The sequence below is a fragment of the Marmota monax genome, unplaced genomic scaffold (assembly GCF_021218885.2).
Source record: "Marmota monax isolate L192 unplaced genomic scaffold, Marmota_monax_Labrador192_F-V1.1 WCK01_AAM20220418_F8-fsc00063, whole genome shotgun sequence".
In the NCBI taxonomy this organism is placed as follows: Eukaryota; Metazoa; Chordata; class Mammalia; order Rodentia; family Sciuridae; genus Marmota; species Marmota monax.
Genome location: NW_026693726.1, coordinates 7537613 through 7553523, shown reverse-complemented (window position 1 = coordinate 7553523; position 15911 = coordinate 7537613). Strand labels below are relative to the sequence as shown.

The following is a 15911-nucleotide window of genomic DNA, read 5'->3' as shown; positions in this document are numbered from 1 at the left end:
TTTCTAGCAGCTCAGTTCACAATAGCTAAACTGAGGAAGCAACCTAGATGCCCTTCAGTAGATGGATGGATAAAGAAACTGTGGTATATATACACAATGGAATATTACTCAGCATTAAAAGAAAATAAAATTATGGCATTTGCTGGTAAATGGATGGAGTTGGAGAATATCATGCTAAGTGAAGTAAGCCAATCCCCCAAATCCAAAGGCCGAATATTCTCTCTGATAAGTAGATGCTGATCCATAACTGGGGGAGGGAGGGCATGGGAAAAATGAAGGAACTTTGATTGGGCAAAGGGGAGGGAGAAGTGGGGAGGGGGTATAGGGCAGGAAATATGGTGGCATGAAATGGACATCATTATCCTAAGTCCATGTATGACTGCACATATGGTGTGATGCTACATCGTGTCAACCAGAGAAATGAAAAGTTGTGCTGAAATTGTGTATAATGAATCAAAATGCATTCTGCTGTCATATATACCTAATTAAAATTAATTAATTAATTAATCAAAAATAATTTATAAACTGGGCATGGTGGTGCATGCTGGTAATACCATCGACTTGAGAGGCTGAGGCAGAAGGGTTGCAAGCTCAAAGCCAGCTTCTGAAACTTAGGAAGGCCCCTAAGCAACTTAGCAAGAAACTGTCTCAAAATAAAAAATCAAAAGGGCTGGGGGTGTGGCTCAGTGGTTAAGTGCCCCTGGGTTCAATCCTCAATACTACTACTACTACTTCTACTACTAATAATGATATTTATGATTCATAAACCCCACAGTTTATGGGAGGGGGAGAAAAAGTTTGATCCTGGCAAAAGAAAACCCTTTGTTTGCTAAGTATGATGAAGATTATGTTTGAAGATGGAGACGGGGAGAGAATGACTTGTTCAATGTAATAAAGCAGGGAGAAATTTGAGATGGGGAGAATGAAACCAGAAAGAAGAAACAGCAACCACCACATTGGGCTATGCATAGAGTAGGATGGGTGAAAAAAAGTTACTCTTAGAACTTTAGAGACAGAACTATGGATATTCAAAGAACCTGGCCCAGAAGTGAGAAGAGTGGGATTGTGGGCAATTGTGTGTTTAAGGGCATCATAAAAAGAGCATTTATGGGGAGACAAAGCACATGACCACAGAGAAGTGGAAAATATTGACATGGATTCCAGAACACATTCTAGGCACAAGTTAGGAATTAGTTTTTAGATTAAAATTAGTCTGTCAGAAAATAAAATTGCAACCATTTAAAGATATTAAATGGCTTGATTTTGCAATTCAGGAATTGGGCAACTCTTTATTTCATAAAATACAGTAAGTGTTTCAATGATCTAATCAGAAGAGATTGATTTTAGAGATAAAGAAGGGTTGAAAAAAGCAGAAACAAAGAGCAAAAAGCAGGCCAGTCATTTAATATTTACTCTCCTTGTTAGAGAAAAACTGGTTAACATCGGATTACTTTTTGTGTGTGTGTAAGGATTAAGGCAGAGGGAACTTCATTATCATGATTGAAACAAGCCTGTTTGGGAAGTTTGATTGTTATCTCTCTCATTTCTCCTGGTTTCTTGAAGGTCAAATAAGCAGCTGAGATTTGTTTTGGTGATGTGAACTTGAGCATGGCAACTCCATTTTTAATCTGTTCTGCTGGGGCCTCCCACAGGAGCATAGTCCAAGCAATGGTCTCATGCAGCAGGCATGGGTGAGAAAGCCATAGCTGATAGGGAGACGAAGGTACTGTGGCTTAGTCTTAAGTGATCAGGAGGAGCTGAGTCAGTTTCTCCATGGAACAACATTACAGTCATGAAGGTCCTGGCTTGGCAAGTTTGAATTTCCTATTATTGACAAGCAGAGGAAGCTTAAGAGGGACCACCTAACTCTAGAATCAAAGGGAGCACTGTACACACTGAGATAACCTCCTAGGTATTTCTGGCATAGAAGATAACTATATGAACCCAAACCCCAGATCTACCAGAGGAATCAGAGATTCTGTGTTTGTGTTGTGTGTGTGTGTGTGTGTTTGTGGGACAGCGTAAGATAAGGAAGTGTTCTAATAAGCAGGAGGTTCAGGATGGCTCAGAGAGAATGAATGAAAGTCAACAGGAAAGTGTTCTTCCTTAATATCACTATCCTACAAATTGTGTAGTGCGTTGACTTTTGTAATAAAATACATCCGCTCTTTAAATCAGTGGTTTAAGAACTGCTTCTCTCTTTTCTCAAAGCCACTAAATGCTTTCTTCAAAAGATATTCTATCTAAAACTTTAATTTATAGAATGGAACAAGCTGAGCATTTCTGCTGCCTTTTTTGGGCCACATTTTCTTTTCTTCCATCTGTCTTTCTGTTTCCTGCATTCCTCCCAATCCAGGCCCCTTTTAAAATTCCTTGAGTCTGGAAGCATTGAATGAAGGTACTTCTCCAATTAGAGTCTTCAGAATTGGTTTTGTATATTGGTCGGTCAGACCTTCAAGAATTTCTACTTGAGTCCAATAAAGGTCACACTGTCTGTGCAGGAACAAATGTCATGATGAAGGTACTGGCCCAGAGGCTTAATTACTGGCTATGATTCTGACTCATTGACTATTGTACTTAGAATACAAAGTGATTTCTGGCCTTGCCTTAGCTTCTTTAATCAGAGGGCCACCCACACTCCCTTGCCCTGAACACACTGCCAGGCTGAAAGACATTTTTTTTTTTTGGTTTATTTTTAAATTTTTAGTTGTAGATGGACACAGTACCTTTATTTTGTTTATTTATTTTTATGTGGTGCTGAGGATTGATCCCAGGGCCTCACACGTGCTAGGAAAGCATTCTACACTGAGGTACAGCCCCAGCCACATTCTTGTTTATTTTATTGCTGCTGTTTTCTGTACTAAAAATATTGTCTCACTGGTCCTGAACCAATCATAACCTTGATACAGTAAAAACATTAAAAAAAATAGAGAGTGTTATTCTGGTAGCAAGTTTATGTTGTGAATATTTTCCAGTTATCAAATTTCACAAGTTATATTTTTGATTACAGTTAAACATGTTGAAGCATATTTTCCTTAATTATGTTGGGAGTTTTAGTCAGCTTTTTCGCTGCTGTGACTAAAGGACCTGACCGACCCAATTATAGGGGAGGAAAAGGGCTCATGGTTTCAGAGGTCATAGTCCATTCCGTGAGGCTGAACATCATAGCAGAGTGTGTGGTGGAGGGAAGCAGCTCACAGGAGATCCGGAAGCAGAGAGAGAGGGAACAGCCATGAGCCAGATACAAAATATATGCCCCATAGCCACACCCCCAATTAACCACTTCCTCCAGCCACACCCCACCTGCCTCCAGTTACCACTCCGTTAATACCATCAGGGCTTAATTCACTAATTTGGTTAAAACTCTCACAACCCAATCATTTCTTCTCTGAAACTTCTTGCATTGTCTCACATGTGAGCTTTTGGGGGACACCTCATATCCAACCATAACATTGGGTAATTATTTGTCTGTCATCTGTAATGTCTGCATGGTAGCCAAATGTTCGAATCTGGCAGCCAGCTTTACTTCCTTGAATCTTTAATGATATGATTCAAGTTAAATGAGATTATAAGGATGGAGTCCTATGTGAGACTCAAAAGGACACACACACACACACACACATCTATGTGTGTGTGTGTGTATGTACATACATATATATATATATATATAGTATAAGGTTTTGGCTCATGTGATTATGGAGACTGAGAAGTCCCATGATCTGATATCAGCAAGCTGGAGGCCCAGGGAGCTAGTGGTATAGTTTGAAAGCATGAGAACCTGGGAGCTGGCAGTGCAGATACAAATCCAGGTCTAAAGTTCTGAAAAACAGGCACAAGATCAATGTCCCAGCTTAAGAAACCAGGCAGAAAGTAAATACAACCTCTCTCTACCTTTTTGTTCTATTTGAGCCCTCAGGAGATGAGAGGATGGCCACCTGTGCTGGTGTGGGCCATCTTCTTTACTCAGTCTGCCAAGCCAGATGCTAATCTCTTCTTGGAAAGTCTCTCACTGACATACTCAGAAATGTTTTATTAGCCATCTGGCCATTCTGTGACCATCCATAAGAGTTAATCTAACAGATTAAATTAACCATCCATAAGAGTTAATCTAACAGAAGTTGTACCCTTATAAAAGAGGAAAACATGCTACAGGTCTTCCTCTCTCTGCCACGTGAGTACATATTGTGAAGGCCACCATCTACATATTAAGAGGGCTCTTGCTAAAGCTTGGAGTTTTCTGGAACCTTGACCTTAGACTTTTCAGTCTCTAGAACCATGAGAATTAAAATTCTGCTGTGTAAACCATTAAGTCTATTGTATTTTGATCTGGCAGTCTAAGAAGACTAAGACCAGTTTACTCTAGAGGTGAGCTCAGGACTATATTTTGAGAATTTCTAGGACCAAGACCATTTTGTCACCTACTGACCTTCCCATAGTGCCCTTGCTCTCTCACCTGTAAATAGAGTTTGCAGAATCCTTTGTCAATCTTGCTGCTATGCTTCAGTAGTTACTATTAGTGATTTTGGATGCTTCTGTTTTCTGGGCACATGAATGCCCCATTTTCCTCTTTCTACTTTCTCCCACATGTGTGTGGATACCAAACAAGTCTTGTCACTATTGGTGGTTTATGCCCACTTCTCATAATTTGGGATTCTTACCAACTTAGATCTTACATCCTTTTCTTGGATTTTACCCTAGAAACTATCCTTAGGCTTCTTAAACCACACTAGAAATCATTCAGTACTTTTAAATCTTGAAGTGAATTGCAGAATACAGCTTCTGAAGCAGAGTGGTGATAACAATAGATTATCTAGGGTTTTTCTTATAGTGGGGAGGTCTCTGAATCTGATTAAATCTGATGAGATGAGTTACCTAAATTTTATTGTACTTGAATTTTTGCCTCTGGTCCAGGTCTAATGAGTTTTAGAAGGGAGAAATGGGAGTTTTGAACCATCTCATTTCTGTGTTAAGAAAAATTCTCCAGTTGGGTGTGGTAGTGCATGCCTATAATCCTGTGACTCAGGAGGTTGAGGCAGGATGATTACAAATTTGCAGCCAGCCACAGCAAATTAGTGAGGCCTTGAGTGACTTAGAGAGATCTAGTCTTAAAATAAAAAGAGCTGGGGAGGTAGCTCAGTAGTAAAAAGTCCCTGGGTTCAATACCCAGTACCAAAAAACAAATGAACGAACAAACTACCTAAACTAAACCAAATAAAGAACAAAACAAACAAACAAACAACAAAATTCTATAACTTAGAAATATACAATGAAATCTTTATCCTTTTGAAATAACTGTTTTAAAATAATCAGGCTTGATCCTCTATTAGAACTAAAATTCATAAAGTTCATAACTATATCTGATGATCTAATTTCAAGATAAGTATAATTATTAGCTAATCATAGATGAGGAGAAAAAAATCACAGTTGAATCAAGGTCAATTTTTATTCTAAATTTGGAGAGGTAGATTTTACACTGAGTTCCCTAAATCAGTAATTTTATATGTGTATGCATTTAAAATAGTGAACACTTCTTTCCTGAAATGCTGATTATAAATCTGGGGCATATCCTACTTTAGAAAGTCATTTTATAATAAAAAACAAGACTTGGAGCTATTAATAAAAACAATGCCCTAGTATCATTACTTGTTCAGAGACAGGATAATTGATGGGATTAAAAAATCCCAATCGTGATTTTTAATTCCAAGTTTCTTTGATCCAATTAACAACTATTATAAATGTCATTTAGATTTTTCTGCACATGTTCTCATCAACAGGCAAAAGCTTTGATCTTCGTCTCATGTGGAATCATGAGAGGAATGAGAGATAAAAAAAACAGGAAAGAATGAAATAAAAGAGAAAATGGAAATTGGAAATATATTTGCCTTTAAATATTAAAAAAACCTTGAATGTATGCATTTCAACAAATCAGGCTTTCTTTAATGATTTTCAAAAAGGCAACCCAATGGTATCCAAACAGACTTTCATTCCATTCAGTGTGTTTTGTAAAATTTTTCTCTCTTAGTAATAAAAAAGTTTCTTGGTTATAAGTCTCCCATGGTACCTCTATGTGCTGGGGTATAGAATAAAAAATCAGGAAAGAGCGATTCAGGATTCCTGCAGTATTCCTGGCTTCTAGCAACACTAGGAGGAACATCACCATGGAAGGATAGAATCGAAAGATCTAGTGAGTGGTTTCTACTGGAGGAAGCTCTGATCCCTCCCCATGAAATTGCACCCAGGCTTGTGCCTTTGGGAGTAGAATTTTCTCTTCTGTTTTTACCTAATGTGCTGTCATCCACATATCTGATAGGGACCCAATGAGTAAATAAATGGAAATTCTTCCCCAGAATAAAACTCGCGTGCTGTTTCTTCTGTGAAACCTGCCTCCATATCCATTTAGTAGTGATCTCTGATCTTTCCCTTACCTGACCACCTGTAAGATCCTGACATGCTCTTCCTATGTTGACTAAATTCAAGGCTTACCCTGAATTCTTTACCAGAGACCAAGTTTGTGATATACTACATACTCTGCTTGTGTATTTATTCCCTCCCACAACTTCTTTTAGGAGTATGACTGACTTCTTCTCCCAAGAGATGAAGGTAATGTTGGTGATGATCCTGCTTCTTGATTCAAGACAGAGTCTTGTGACTGTCCTGATTGCTCCAATGACATATGGTGGTGGGGATCCTGTGTAATTTGGAGGCTAGAAGGCTAGGTCACAGAAAAGACAAATTCTGTTTCTTGCTCTTTTCCTCTCAGGATGCTTACCCTGGGTATCTAGCCACTGTGTTGTGAGGAAGCCCAGACCTCTGTTAGGTTAGTGGCCAATAGCTACACCAACCATCGTTTGCGTGTGAAAAAACCCTAGCTGATTCCAGCCCCAGCCTTCCAGACATCCAACTGAGGCCCCAGTCATGGTTGAGAAGAGATAAAGCATACCACCATGCCTTGTCTGATTTCCTGACCCACAGATACTATGAGAGATAAAGGATCATTATTTAAGTTACTAAGTTTTACTTTATCGTATAGCAATAAATATCCAATACAAAGTTTCATGCAGTTCCATATGTAAATGTTTAATCTTTTACCCCTCTAACTTTACCCCTCCCACCTCTAACTTCTAACAGCTTTTGAGTGATTAGCATAATTTGCACATAAAGTAGAAAACATTTATTTAAATGATTCTGAGGATTAAATAAGATCCCAACCATGAAAAGATCTATCAGAGTGCTCAATAATATGAAATACTCTATAAACTTTAACTGCACATGAATTTGTTGAGGAAATGTCGCTTAATGTTTAAATGATGAATTTCCTTCCTTTATATATTATGTCTGTATGACATAAAAGAAAACAGTCTGGTCTCATCAGTTCAGTGAAAGCAAGTTCCATCAGTTAATAAGTAAGTCAGTTTAACTAAATGCCATCACACAAACAAAACTGCAACCTATTCCATTAAAATTTCCACTTCTCATCTGTCAGTTCTACATCTTATTTGTATTACTATTCTATCCTTTTTTTTCACTCCTTTTCCTTCCCTTTAAAATTCTCCAATGAGTTTTAAAAATATCTATTGCATTTGTTTATGCGGTTAAAGTCTGGGGAAGACCGTCTCATTGGAATTTCTTAAATGGCTGGATAAAATTGCATCCCAGCACTATTTTTTGCAACCTGGTGCAGGAAGTGGTCTCAATGAATGCAGAACTGGATGGAGACTTTTGGGCCTCTGCGCAGGCAAATAATTTAGTTTTCCTTCACAGGGGTATTTGTGAAATATTTATTTAGAAGCAAGACTATCCACAATCTGGGTCTGTCAGAGAGTGATCTGGCTGTGATGTCTGTGACCAGTGCCTGACATCTTCATCCTCTTTAAATGCACTCAGAATGAGGAGGCTAGCTAGCATCCTCAGGTAGAAGATGCCCCTGTGTTCTACCAGACATACAGAACACAATCTGTGTGTGTATGTGTGTGTGTATGCATGCATAGAACATATCATCTTTAAGAAAATTTGCAAGTTCCTTTGTGTGAAGTATTATAGCAATGATTTGCAGCCCTGGTGTCACTGTGGTTGTACACTTAGTTTCTCTGAGCCCCTTTCAAATGCAGGTGTTGGATAAAGTCACTTTCAAAGTTTTTGCCTGCTATATTATTCCATTTCATTGGCATATAGAGCTGCATGATAACTCAGGATAGAAAAAAAGGAGAATACACATGAATCACAAGATAAATTCAAAAGAACTAACCTATACATCCTTTAGGTTAATTAAAATGGAATTCTGACTTAAAATTTCCATCTGATTTAAAGCCAATACTTTAAGGACATTTATAATATGTTGGTGAGTCCAAACCAGTTGTTAATATATAACAAACTATGGGATTTGTGGAAAAAATGGAAGCCAAAGAAATCATTGCTATGTTATTGAAATCATTGCACAATTTTTTAGAATTGTAGCATTGATGTCAATGCCACAAATACATCCTTAGATTTTTTTGTATATAGTTCTGAGAAATTTGTTATTTGATACCACAAGTATATAATGAAAAATTTCCTTCAGAAAATAATGTTTATAATTATGAATGCTAAGTGATGGCATGGAAGTTTATTTGTTGGTTGAATTATATTAAATGGGAAGTTAGCAACAAAACAAAGGGGAACAGAATGACCATTATGATAATGAAACAACGGAGATGCCCACAGTTATGCTGTCAAGACAACCAGCTGGAAATCAGCCAATAAAGACAACACGAGTTTTAATAAGATGAAAATAGTTCAGTAGGGAAAAATTGAGTGACAAACATTCATAGTTTGATTTTGCAAATGCTCTAGGCTATGTGAACTGCAAGGTTGAAACCAGAATTTCAGGTCTGGAAAGGAATATCAGATACCTAGATAAGTTGAGCTCTTATCAGAACAGCCTATTTGTGCAAAGCTACTAGTTATTTTCACCAGATTGGACCTAGAATCTAAAATTTATAAGACTTTTATGACCAATAAAGGGTTGTGATTGTAAGAAAGTTATTTCTCTTGTTCAGAAAATGTTCTTATTATTTTACTTTCTCCTTTCCTCTCTCAACCTCTCCCCTCTTGTGCAAGACCTCTTGTCTGAAATTATGTTAGATTGATGAACCTCTTTCAAAGTAGCACTTTTTCAGGGGAATGTGGGGAGCTCTAATTTTGTGTTATTTTAAACTTACTACCCTTGAAATTAGGAGACCTAGTAAAAGAGTTTCTAAAACTTAAGCAAAATGTTGGATTTTGATAGAAGTGGTGCTAAAAATAACACAAGTTCCATGAATCTGTTTATATATTATTTTAAAATTTCTACTGGAGAGATTGCGGGTGTAGCTCAGTGGTTTCAATAGTGAATCTGAAATCCCCAAAAGTTCCTGTGTTGAAGTTGTGGTCCCGAATGTAGCAGTTTATAGAGGTGGGGCTTTTGGAAGGTGACTGGATTATGAGGGCTCTAACTGCATCAATGGATTAATCAATTGATGGATCTATAATTTGATAGGCTATTGGAAAATGGTGGAAACTTAGGTAGTGGATCCTAGTTGGAGGAAATTGGTATTTGTGGACATGCCCTTGAAGGTTATGTTATTTCCTTAGCCACTTCCTCCCTCCGTCTTTGTGTCTCTGTCTCTCTCTCTACTTCTGGTTATCACAAGGTGAGCAATTGTGCTCTACCACATGCTCTCTACCATGATGTTCTGTCTCATTATAGGTCCAAAACAATGGAGTGAAGTGGCCACGTACTGAGACCTCTAAAACATGGGCCAAAGTAAATCTTTTCTCTTTTAAATTGATCTTTTCACATATTTTGTCAGAGCAATGAAAAACTAACACAGTGGTAGACTATGTGGTTAACACACATAAGCCCTGAGTTTAGTTCTCAGAACACACACAAAGACACAAATCCACTTAAGACTTAGCCCAGACTGAGTCTAAGTACTTAACAATGGCCTGTGTATGCATATTTCTTATTCAATTTTATATTATGTCCTGAGTAAGATGAGTTTAGAATACTGGTATTCATTTCTATTCTTTTCTGTAGGCCTCCTTGCCCTCAAGTTAGAATTTAGACATCAAACGTATCTACTTTTCTATATCTTTCCCTGTCTCTATCAGAATATAATTTATTCTGGTGAGTGAGAGGGCAAAGCCAAAAAGAATCATGGAGCCCAATTATAAATAACAATTTCTTAGATCACACAGTTATAAAATTAAACACTAAATCTCCAACAAAGTTAACTTCTTGCCAGGTGTTATTTTTATTCCACTTGGAACTCACTGAGCTTCTTGGATATGTAGTGACATTTTTAAAAAAATCCAATTTGGGCAGTTTAAAAGTTATTATTTCCTCTAATCTTCCTTTGGAGTATTCTCTGCTCTCCTGCTGGGACTCTCATTTTCGCAAGTTGGTGTGCTGTAGGGCAATGACAGCTCTTCAAGACTTTCTTCATTTTTCTCTTTCCTTTCAGATCCTCAGACTGCTTCTCAATTGACCATCTTCAAGTTCACTGGTTATTTTTTTCTCCTGCTCAAATCTCTGTTGAGCCTCTGTAATCAATTATTCTTTACAATTCAACTCCAGAATTTATTTATTTATTATTTTTTTAAATATTTATTTTTTTGGTTGTAGTTGGACACAATACCTTTATTTATTTATTTTTATGTGGTGCTGAGGATCGAACCCAGGGCCTCACATGAGCTAGGTGAGTGCTCTACCGCTGAGCCACAACCCCAGCCCCTCAACTCCAGAATTTATATTTAGTTCTTTTTTTTTTTTAATAATTGAAATGTCTTTATTGATATTTTCCATTTGGTAAGACATTGTTCTTGCATTTTCCTTTAGCTTTTTAAGGCATGGTCTCCTGTAGTTTTGTATATATATATTTGTTGTAGTTGGACAGAATACCTTTTTATTTGTTTTAATTTTTATGTGGTGCTGAGGATCGAACCAAACGCCTCGCCCGTGCTAGGTGAGGGCTCTACAGCTGAGCCATAACCCCAGCCAAAATTTTGTGACTATATTTAAAAAGCTAATTTAAAATCTTTGTCTAGTTAGTCCAACATCTGGCTTTCTCAGGGACAGTTCGTGTTGACTGCTGTCATGGTTTGGATATGAGGTGTCCTTCAAAAGCTCCTGAGTTAATGCAGGGATACTCAGAGGTTACATGATCAGATTCCAAGAGCTACAATCTAATGAGCTCATCCTAGTTTGAATACTGATAATTGTAGGCAGGTGGGGCATGGCTGGAGGAGGTAGGTCATTGGAGGTGGGCCCTGGAAAGGTTCACCTTCCCTGAAACCCCTTCCTATCTCTGTTTCCTGGCCACCATAAATGGAGAAGCACTCCTCTACCATGACTTTCCACCATGATGTTCTGCCTTACCAGAGCAATGGAGTTGGCTGATCATAGACTGCACCTTCGAAACCATGAGCTCCAAATAAACTTTTCCTCCTCTAAGTTGTTATTGTTAGGTATTTTGGTTACAGCAATGAAAAACTGACTAAAATAACTGCTTTCTCTTCCTTTGTATGGGGCATACTTTCTTATTTCTTGACCTGTTTCATAATCTTTTTTGTTGTTGAAATTTTGTGATTACTTTAAGTGTAAAATAATATAATGTGGCAAATCTAGAATTATGCTCTTGTTCCTTCTCAGGGGTTTGTCATGGATGTCTGTATAGTGACTTTTCTGAACTAATTTTGTAAAATATGTCTTCCTTGCCATATGTGGTCACTGAAGTCTTAGCTCTCAGTTTAGTGGTCAGGTAAAGATTAGACAGAGATTTTCTTAATGGATGAACCACTGCACCTCCTGCTTTGTGCTAAGGGGCTGTGTGTGTCGGGGTAAACCTTCACCACTCAGCCATGCAATTGATAACTCTTCCTTGCCCTGCATTTTGTGCTTACATGAATCCTCCAAGTCAGCCAGGTGAAGTGCTTAGGGCCTTATCAGGTCTTTCTTGGACATATTTACTACTCAGGACATGCATAGACCCTTTGAGATTTGTAGGAATATGTCATAGCTTATCAAAGACTCCATGGGCAGGTTTTTTTTTTCCTTTTTAAAGATTTTTGGTTAGCTTTTTGTGTGTCTCAACTATTATCTACCACTTCAGGCAGATGCACTCTTATACAAATGCTGTCAGGAAAAGACTTAAAAATTTTTATTTTAATTTAATTTGTGTGTGTGTGTGTGTGTGTGTGTGTTGGCATGGATTGAACCCTTGGTTTTGGGCTTCCTAGGTTAGTGCTCTCCCACAGAGCCACATGTTCATTCCAACCATGAAAGAGGTCAAATAAAGAAAGGCTTATGGTTGTGGTCTTCCAGGAAACCATTGGTTATGTCAAATAATGACAGTTCTCTGAGAATGGTCCTTTGAAGGAGATCTAATCCTTTTCTGCTTTCTCTGGTGGCTGCCAGGCTATTGATTTTCACTGTGACTGTGGGCTATTATTTGTCAAGGCTACTGTGGAATCAGAGAGGTGGACATGGTAATAGATTAGGTTAAACTACCATTAAGTTTGCTTTTCTTACCAAGATTCAGCCAGTTCTTGAATAAACACTACCTGGATATCGTGAGTCTTTGATTAATTTCCAGCATTCTGAAAAAGGTGATTCTAACAATTTTTTTTTGCCAATTTCCTTCTTGTTTTGATGAAGGAGAGTTGGAGATCCTTACTCTGTCATTTTTGCCGATGTCACTCTGTCAGTATTATTACATTTCTTTTCTGTTTGTGTAGTCTCTGTCATTGTTATTGTTGTTAAGCAACCAAGAAGAGTAACAGTAAAGTAAACCACAGTTCACGAAATAATTAACAATGAAGAAAAGGAAAATTTAGAAAACAGGTGACTCTGTTAAGGTTATAATTTGGAACAAAATACCTTTTAAGATGTAGATCTGAGTATTCAGGCACTAGCTTGTCAACATTTAATAAAAGACATCTTAATACCTGGTACCAAAAAAAAATTAAAAAATTTTTAAAAATTTAAAGAAGACATCCTTTTTTGTAGGTAATGATTTTGTATTTTCTGTCTTATATTTCTTCAATTTAAAATATATAATTTAAAACAAACTAAAGACATTCTGTCTATTTATCTCTGATAGTAACAAATTTTATCAGTGATACTTCATTTAAATATGTACCATTCAATAGTTAATGAGTTATAAGAAAGCTAGGAATTTCCAAAATAAATAAATAAAGCAAACTGTTTACCTTGACTTAAAAGTTAGAATAAAAGAATTATTCATTTTTGCTCAGAGATTCAGAGTCTTTGCTCATTATATGCAGAATATACCTTATAACTCTCTTATTTTCATTCAAGTGGTATAGGATAATAAAATTGCTTTGCATCCATAACTTGTAGTTAAAAATATGCTAATGATTTTTGAACTCATTTGCCAACAAAACAACATTGATGCTAACAAAATATTGAATTTTAGTAATACTTTTAAAAAGTCATTTTTTTTGGTGTGTGTCTGTGCATGTATGTGTGCATGTGTGTGTGAATGCTACAACAATCCTGTAGGATTTGTATACAGAAGGAATTCAGATATTTTCTTGAAATGCAGAAAAATTAAGCAACTTGTCTCAAATCAAATAACAGTGTGCTATAATTAAGGGAGAGGATTTGGAATTAACATTCACTAGTGCTCACTAAGCACTAATGAAAATTTATCAGCAAGTGCTTTATATAGTCTCCTTTACTTTTCAATAATTTTTTTGAACTAGCAATCAATATCCCCAATTTTTGGAAAGCAGCTAAAGGTGAGAATGGGTAATTAACTTGTCCCAGATCAAAAATCTGGTAGGAAACCATCCTAAAGATGTGAAAGCTTAATGGGGACTGAGATCAGCCTTATTTAAAAACACAAATTCACATCACTCAAGATTCAGTATTCACAATGGATTCAAGTATGAGTGATAGAGGGATACAAAACCTAATCCCCTTGCCTTAGGTGGGACAGCTCTGTGTGGGATCTATGTGACAGTACTCCCTGTCCTTGTCAGGACTCAGGCTAAATTTAGATTTTTTTTTTTTCTGAAACCACAGCCTTGCTCTCCTCTTTCTTTCCATATCCTACCTCTCTCCCATTCCTTCCAGGATTTTCTTCAATGGTACTGTTTCAAAAAATTATACTCACATTTTTCTCTGGCTCTGCTCCCAGGAAATCCAATCAAAGGCAGCTGGTAACAAGGAGTGTCCTAGAAACAGAGGGTCACAATGGGACGCTGTGCTCCCTGGCATGCTGCAGCAGTGTAGCTGTGGAGACTCACATGGGATGAATTGGAATGGAATAGGAGTGGCAGAGGATGCACAGCTCTGGCACAACATCTCTGGCATATGAAAGTTATTGGGGGGGGGAACAGAACAGACAAACACAGTGGAATGGTGTAATTATTGCTCTGCCCTAGTGATGCATAGAAGAAAGAAACTGGTAGGCTCAGGTTGGCTAATCACAATTTGAAGCATGAGAATCAGAGGGCTTCCTAAGCAGTACTTACGGAGATTCTTCCTCATAACTGTATCTTTGTCTGTTGAGGAAGCTCTTACCAAATCAGGCCTGTTTTGTCCACTGCACAGCGTGCCAGTCAACAAAACAAGGAGTTTTTGCAAAAAACTAAAAATCATTATTGTGGTTTGCATATGAGGTGTCTCTTGAACAACTCATGTGTCGATTCAAGGAATGTTCAGAGTGGTATGACTAGATTGTGAGAGTTAATCTATTTGATGGATTAATAACTTGAATGCCTTTCTAAGTGGTAACTGTAAGCAAGTGGGGCATGGCTGGCTAAAGTAGGTCACTAAGGGCGTGCCATTGGGGATTATATTTTCTTCCCAGCTACTTCTCCCCTGTCTCCCCCCACCCCACCCCAGGCTGCCATGAGCTGAGCATTGGTCCTCCATCACACCTGTTCACCAAGATGTTCTGCCTCATCTCAGGTACAGAGCAACGCAATCTGGTTGACCATGAACTGAGCCTCTGAAACTGTGAGCTCAAAATAAACTTTTCTTCCAAGTTTTTCTTGTCAAGTATTTTTAGTCACAGTGACGAAAAGCTGACTAACACAATCACTAATTATGGAGGTCACACAGCTGAGCTATCTATTATTAGCTTCCCACTAGCTTTCCTGTAGATGACACCTCTGACACATGGGTTATGATGCTAACGGTTGCTTTCCAGGGGCTTGAAGGCTGTTTTTGTCTAAGCTATCAACTCTTCACTTGGGTTAATGTTAAGTGTCTGATGGGCACCCTCAGATCATGCTAATGTGACTATTTTCTGAACATGCATCCCAGGAAGAACCATGAAGGTTGATTATGCATGTGCAGACCACTGATTACTTCACCTTCAAGCACCTTTCCCCAATCTTCATATCACTCTGCTTCTTTTTCACACAAATAACCCAAATCCTGTGCTCTGGGAGATGGATCTGAGACTTGTCTCCCACCTCTTCACTTGCCTGTTTTGAGAATAAACTCTCTTTTGCAAAACTCATTTTAGTGATTAACATACTGTGCAACAAGCAAAACAGGCCTGGTTCAGTAACACTGCTATAACAAAATACTGTAGAGTGAGTAACTTATAAAAACCAGAAATTAATATCTGGAGGTTGTTTTTGTGAAGTCCAAGTTCAAAGTCCAGGCAGAATCTGTACTCTGGTGAGTGCCACTTCTTGGTTCATACATGCTGCCTTCTCAGTGTGGCCTCATAAGGTGGGAGGGAGAGGACTTTCTCTGGGGTCCATCTTATACAGATATGAATCTCATCACGAGTACTTCACCTTGACCTAATCACCCCAAAGTCCCCACTTCCTAGTACCATCACCTTAGAGATAAGGATTCCAACACATGAATTTGGGGGAGTGCATAGACATTCAGTCCATCGGACTCCTCT

At 37.9% G+C, this 15911-nt stretch overlaps 1 long non-coding RNA gene across 1 annotated transcript in view; it reads right to left on the bottom strand.

The window, feature by feature from the left end:
• Positions 1-14343, bottom strand: part of LOC124103841 (uncharacterized) — a 38174-nt gene extending 23831 nt beyond the window's left edge. Inside the window, exon 1 of the long non-coding RNA XR_009228325.1 lies at positions 14157-14343. This is a non-coding gene — a long non-coding RNA (uncharacterized LOC124103841). The remainder of the gene's footprint in view (positions 1-14156) is intronic.
• Between the last annotated feature and the right edge of the window lie 1568 nt (positions 14344-15911).